Below are 7096 nucleotides of genomic sequence, written 5' to 3'. Positions count from 1 at the left end.
CTTTGTATATGTGTGTGTACAAACTGTGTATAAGTGTGTGTGTACAAACTGTGTATAAGTGTGTGTACAACCTATGAATATGTGTGTGAACAAACTGTGTATACAATGTGTACAAACTGTGTATAATTGTGTGTGTACAAACTGTGTATAAGTGTGTGTGTACAAACTGTGTATAAGTGTGTGTACAAACTGTGTATAAGTGGGTGTGTACAAACTGTGTATAAGTGTGTGTACAAACTCTGTATAAGTGTGTGTGTACAAACTGTGTATGAGTGTGTGTGTACAAACTGTGTATACGTGTGTGTGTACAACCTGTGTATATGTGTGTGTGAACAAACTGTATAGAATGTGTACAAACTGTGTATAAGTGTGTGTGTACAAACTGTGTATACAGTGTGTGTACAAACTGTGTATAAGTGTGTGTGTACAAACTGTGTATAAGTGTGTGTACAAACTGTGTATACAGTGTGTGTACAAACTGTGTATACGTGTGTGTGTACAACCTGTGTATAAGTGTGTGTGTACAAATTGTCTATAAGTGTGTACAAACTGTGTATAAGTGTGTGTGTGTACAAACCGTGTATAAGTGTGTGTACAAACCGTGTATAAGTGTGTGTGGACAAACTGCGTATACGTGTGTGTGTACAAACTGTGTATAAGTGTGTGTGTACAAACTGTGTATAAGTGTGTGTGTACAAACTGTGTATAAGTGTGTGTGTCCAAAATTTGTATAAGTGTGTGTACAAACTGTGTATAAGTGCGTGTGTACAACCTGTGTATACAGTGTGTGTGTGTACAAACTGTGTATAAGTGTGTGTGTACAAACTGTGTATAAGTGTGTGTGTACAAACTGTGTATAAGTGTGTGTTCAAACTGTGTATAAGTGTGTGTGTACAACCTGTGTATACAGTGTGTGTGTGTACAAACTGTGTATAAGTGTGTGTACAAACTGTGTATACGTGTGTGTGTACAAACTGTGTATAAGTGTGTGTTCAAACTGTGTATAAGTGTGTGTGTACAACCTGTGTATACAGTGTGTGTGTACAAACTGTGTTTAAGTGTGTGTGTACAAACTGTGTATAAGTGTGTGTGTACAAACTGTGTATAAGTGTGTGTGTACAAACTGTGTATAAGTGTGTGTGTACAAACTGTGTATAAGTGTGTGTACAAACTGTGTATACAGTGTGTGTGTACAAACTGTGTATAAGTGTGTGTACAAACTGTGTATAAGTGTGTGTGTACAAACTGTGTATAAGTGTGTGTTCAAACTGTGTATAAGTGTGTGTGTACAACCTGTGTATACAGTGTGTGTGTGTACAAACTGTGTATAAGTGTGTGTGTGTACAAACTGTGTATAAGTGTGTGTACAAACTGTGTATAAGTGTGTGTTTGTACAAACTGTGTATACAGTGTGTTCAAACTGTGACGGTCAGACATTTGTGACGATGTGTGACGAGGGGGGAGGGGGGTGACGTCACATCAAAATCCGCAACTTTAAATATAAACACGTTCTATTTATATCCTTAGTTTTTTCGGTAAAGTCACGTTGAAGGGAAACAACAAAATAATAAAATATATATAAAACAATAAAAAATTGAAAAACACACCTAAAGACGACCGTTTGAGTTATGGTCGGAACGTCGTGAGAATTTTTTATTGTTTTATATATATTTTATTATTTTGTTGTTTCCCTTCAACGTGACTTTACCGAAAAAACTAAGGATATGAATAACTGCAGTCACGAAAGCTTTAAATCAAAACGTTCTATTTAATTAAATAGACTTTTAAATATTTTCTCATACATCAGAGTGTAGCGCCACATTAAATACGCACTACAATGACAATAGTTTAAAGCGATTTGAAGAATGTGTTTTTATTTGGAGGGTTTAAAATGGTTAAATTTCGACTTAAAGCTTTCGTGACTGCAAGGATTCATCTTTTTTGGTTCTTTCGGTAAAGTCACGTAGAATGAGAATAAAATAATACATTGATAAAATAAAATAACACAATAATATTCTCACGACGTTTCGGCCACAACACAAGCGACCTTCATCAGGTGCAGTGGACGAGACTGTCTGGAGGACAGCGCTGGAGTGAGAAAGCCACGCTGAGATCACGACCTTTAAGCTGCGTGAAGAAACAAAGCGCCTTGACAAAGGAATTATCATATAATTTAGCATTGAAATGGCTAAGTGATTAGCTCGTGACTGGTCACAGAAAAGGCTATGTTAAAGTTAAAGCATACACATCCGCAAAGGCACCCCTTGACAAAGGAATTAGCATAGAATTTAGCATTGAAATAGCTAAGTTAAAGTATACACATCCGCAGAGGCACTCCTTGACAAAGGAATTAGCATAGAATTTAGCATTGAAATAGCTGAGTGATTAGCTTGTAACTGGACACAGAAATAGCTATGTTAAAGTCAGAGCACACACATTCACCGAGGCACCTAGTACAAATCAAACAGGAGAATTTAGCATTGAAATAACTAGGCGAATTTAGCATTGAAATAACTGAGTGATCAGCTTGTGACTGGTCACAGAAATGGCTATGTTGAAGTCACGGCCTACACATCTGAGCTATTCAAAGTAACTGGGTATACAATACAATATATAATGAATACTATATAGTGAACCAATACAAAATACTAAAATATAAATTACCTCAATGTTATCAATAAACTCTATATTCTCCAATCAGCTAAGCTACCAACAATAAGTCGTTATATATCACAATGCTATATGGCGAAAAATGGGTGGATTCTTACCCTCAACTTTAGCAATACGGATAGCTACGGGTCCCGTTCAGACGGACGAGTTCATCCATGGTCGGAACAGAGGAGGGGGAGAGAGACAGCTGCGAGGCGCTGTTATAGTCCATGTTGTAAACCATACCTTTAACCATGGTGTGAGAGGTATGAAGAGTCAATGCCAGCGAAAGAGCTGCGGTCTGAAGGTCATCGTAAAATACAATTAATTAAGAACGGAAATGGTTTAAAACATCTTTCCGATGGTTACTAAGCCAGAATCCATCTTCTCGGTTGAAATTGTCTCTGTGCTTGTATATGTGAATGGCCTCATGAACGAATCTCATGGTAGCCGGTTGGTTTGTAAAGAACCTCCGTCTTCGAGAAGTCAATGTCATGTGAGCCCACTGAATTATAACAGTGATCTGCCACGGCAGAGGAGTTCGTTCTACCGTGTTTCAAGTCTGCTTTATGTTCGCGGATGCGGGCCGAGATATGTCGTTTGGTTTCTCCAATGTAGCTACTACCACAGAGGCACTTTAGTTTGTAAACGCCCGGGTACTGTATGTCTGGAACAGCATCTTTTACAGATGGAACTAGATCACGGATTTTATGTACTGTGTTGAATCGGACCTGGATCTTGTGTTTATTCAGGATTTTGGAGATCTTTTTAGTGACCCCTGCAATGTAGGGTAAGGTGATGGTTTTGAGTGGTTCCACAAGAGGATCCTTCTTCACGACTGGAGTGATGGCTTTGCGGATTGTGTAGTCGGAGTAACCATTAGCCCTGAGAGCCTGGTGTACGTGCTTGAGTTCACTGGTAATGTGTTCCTGGTCGGATATGCATTGGGCTCTATGGTATAGAGTCTTGATGAGGGAGTTCTTCTGGGATAGGTAGTGGTAGGAATCCGATTTCAAGTAAGCATCTGTATGGGTAGCTTTCCTGTAGACAGAGTGGCTCATTGAACCATCATGTCTCCTTTTAATTAAGACATCCAAAAAGGGTAGTTTGCCATCTTTTTCGATCTCCATGGTAAATCTGATGGCTGGGTGTATGGAATTGATGTGGTCGCGGAATTGGTCTAGAGCAGGCTGGCCATGTGGCCAGATGACAAAGGTGTCATCGACGTACTTCTTCCACAATGTCGGGCGTAGAGTGGTAGTCTAGATGGCGTCAGTTTCAAATTTTTCCATGAATACGTTGGCTACCACGTGAGCTAGGGGGGAGCCCATTGGGGTGCCCTCAGTTTGTTTTTAGAAAGGTCCATTCCAGGTGAAGTATGTGTTGGTTAAGCAATGTCTCACCAGGGGGGGTACATCAGTGTGCAGTTCTTGATGAACCAGGTCTTCAATGATAGCAATGGTGTCAGGTACTGGGACTTTGGTGAACAAGGACAACACATCAAAACTGACAAACAGGTCGTCTGGGGACAGGGAAATGCCTTTGATTGTCGATACCAGGTGAGTAGAATTTAGTACCGCAGAGGTGTTTTTTCCAGTGAAAGGTCGCAGTATATCAGCAAGAAAACGTGCCAGTTTATAGGTGGGGGAGTTGATTGTAGAGACGATGGGACGAAGGGGTGTATCTTCTTTGTGTATCTTTGGAAGGCCATATAATCTTGGTGGTCTGGCAGCAGAGGGTTTCAACGAGAACTGTTTGGTCTCATCAATTAATGCTGTTGAATCAGGGATCATTTTGTTCGTTTTGGTAACCAGGCTGTTGGTGGGATCTCTTTTTATTTTTGTATAGCTGCCATCGTTGAGTAGTTCTTGAATTTTGTTGTTATATTCTGTTTTGTCCATGATGACAGTGGCATTGCCCTTGTCGGCTGAGAGGACGACAATATCATCTCTCTTTTTTAATTGAAATAATTCAAAACGTTCCTCTTTGCTGATGTTGCTGGGTGGCAACTTAGCGTTTTTGAGGGTTGCAGCGATTTCAGATCTTGCTACGTCTGCAGCGATGTGACTCAAGCCCTTGAGTGCAACGTCGACATGGGCAATGATATCATTAACCGGTAAGTGTCTCAGTGTGACAGCAAAGTTTAGACCTTTAGCTAAAACGGATTTCAGACCATTAGAAATGGAACTGTTACTGCGATTAATTACAACTTTGTTGACGTCTATCTTTTCGGTGTGTGGATCCGATTTTTTGCTGGAGACATGATTGAATTTGGAAATACAATTGTCCCTACATTTGGTCGACATAGTGGCAGCCAAAGAGGTCGTCATATTGTCTACATATTCCCAATCCGATGTAGACATTGTTGCTGTCAATGTTAAGTGTGATTTGTGGAGTGTCTTGTCTAACTGATCGAGTTCGGTGCGTGTAAGTCTGATTTTTTCCGAGATAAGAGCGAAGCTAGTTCTAGCTAGAATTCGTTTTGCATTGAGAGAAGTTGCAACAGCAGAGTTTAGTGTAAATGTGGTTGGTATTACCTTAGAGTCGCGTCATCTCTTCAGATATGTGAGAGACTCGATTAGTTGAGCCTTCTTATCCCGGAGTCTGTTGAATGATCTTAAGGTGGTGTGGAATCCCTCTCCGTAGAGGCGGTTAAATTTCGATTTAAAGCTTTTGTGACTGCAAGGATTCATCTTCTTTGGTTCTTTCAGTAAAAGTCACGTAGAAAAGAGAATAAAATAATAAATTGATGAAATAAAATAACACAAAATTCTCACGACGTTTCGGCCACAACACAAGCGGCCTTCATCAGGTGAAGTGGACGAGACTGTCTGGAGGACAGCGCTGGAGTGAGAAAGCCACGCTGAGATCACGACCTTTAAGCTGCGTGAAGAAACAAAGCGCCTTGACAAAGGAATCAGCATATAATTTAGCATTGAAATGGCTGAGTGATTAGCTTGTGACTGGTCACAGAAAAGGCTATGTTAAAGTTAAAGCATACACATCCGCAAAGGCACCCCTTGACAAAGGAATTAGCATAGAATTTAGCATTGAAATAGCTAAGTTAAAGTATACACATCCGCAGAGGCACTCCTTGACAAAGGAATTAGCATAGAATTTACCATTGAAATAGCTGAGTGATTAGCTTGTAACTGGTCACAGAAATAGCTATGTTAAAGTCAGAGCACACACATTCACCGAGACACCTAGTACAAATCAAACAGGAGAATTTAGCATTGAAATAACTAGGCGAATTTAGCATTGAAATAACTGAGTGATCAGCTTGTGACTGGTCACAGAAATGGCTATGTTGAAGTCAAGGCCTACACATCTGAGCTATTCAAAGTAACTGGGTATACAATACAATATATAATGAATACTATATAGTGAACCAATAAAAATACTAAAATATAAATTACCTCAATGTTATCAATAAACTCTATATTCTCCAATCAGCTAAGCTACCAACAATAAGTCGTTATATATCACAATGCTATATGGCGAAAAATGGGTGGATTCTTACCCTCAACTTTAGCAATACGGATAGCTACGGGTCCCGTTCAGACGGACGAGTTCATCCATGGTCGGAACAGAGGAGGGGGAGAGAGACAGCTGCGAGGCGCTGTTATAGTCCATGTTGTAAACCATACCTTTAACCATGGTGTGAGAGGTATGAAGAGTCAATGCCAGCGAAAGAGCTGCGGTCTGAAGGTCATCGTAAAATACAATTAATTAAGAACGGAAATGGTTTAAAACATCTTTCCGATGGTTACTAAGCCAGAATCCATCTTCTCGGTTGAAATTGTCTCTGTGCTTGTATATGTGAATGGCCTCATGAACGAATCTCATGGTAGCCGGTTGGTTTGTAAAGAACCTCCGTCTTCGAGAAGTCAATGTCATGTGAGCCCACTGAATTATAACAGTGATCTGCCACGGCAGAGGAGTTCGTTCTACCGTGTTTCAAGTCTGCTTTATGTTCGCGGATGCGGGCCGAGATATGTCGTTTGGTTTCTCCAATGTAGCTACTACCACAGAGGCACTTTAGTTTGTAAACGCCCGGGTACTGTATGTCTGGAACAGCATCTTTTACAGATGGAACTAGATCACGGATTTTATGTACTGTGTTGAATCGGACCTGGATCTTGTGTTTATTCAGGATTTTGGAGATCTTTTTAGTGACCCCTGCAATGTAGGGTAAGGTGATGGTTTTGAGTGGTTCCACAAGAGGATCCTTCTTCACGACTGGAGTGATGGCTTTGCGGATTGTGTAGTCGGAGTAACCATTAGCCCTGAGAGCCTGGTGTACGTGCTTGAGTTCACTGGTAATGTGTTCCTGGTCGGATATGCATTGGGCTCTATGGTATAGAGTCTTGATGAGGGAGTTCTTCTGGGATAGGTAGTGGTAGGAATCTGATTTCAAGTAAGCATCTGTATGGGTAGCTTTCCT

The sequence above is a fragment of the Petromyzon marinus genome, chromosome 71 (genome assembly GCF_048934315.1).
Source record: "Petromyzon marinus isolate PM22_M1 ecotype Great Lakes invasive population chromosome 71, UKy_Petmar_22M1.pri1.0, whole genome shotgun sequence".
NCBI classification, from domain to species: Eukaryota; Metazoa; Chordata; class Hyperoartia; order Petromyzontiformes; family Petromyzontidae; genus Petromyzon; species Petromyzon marinus.
This window is presented reverse-complemented; position numbering follows the sequence as displayed.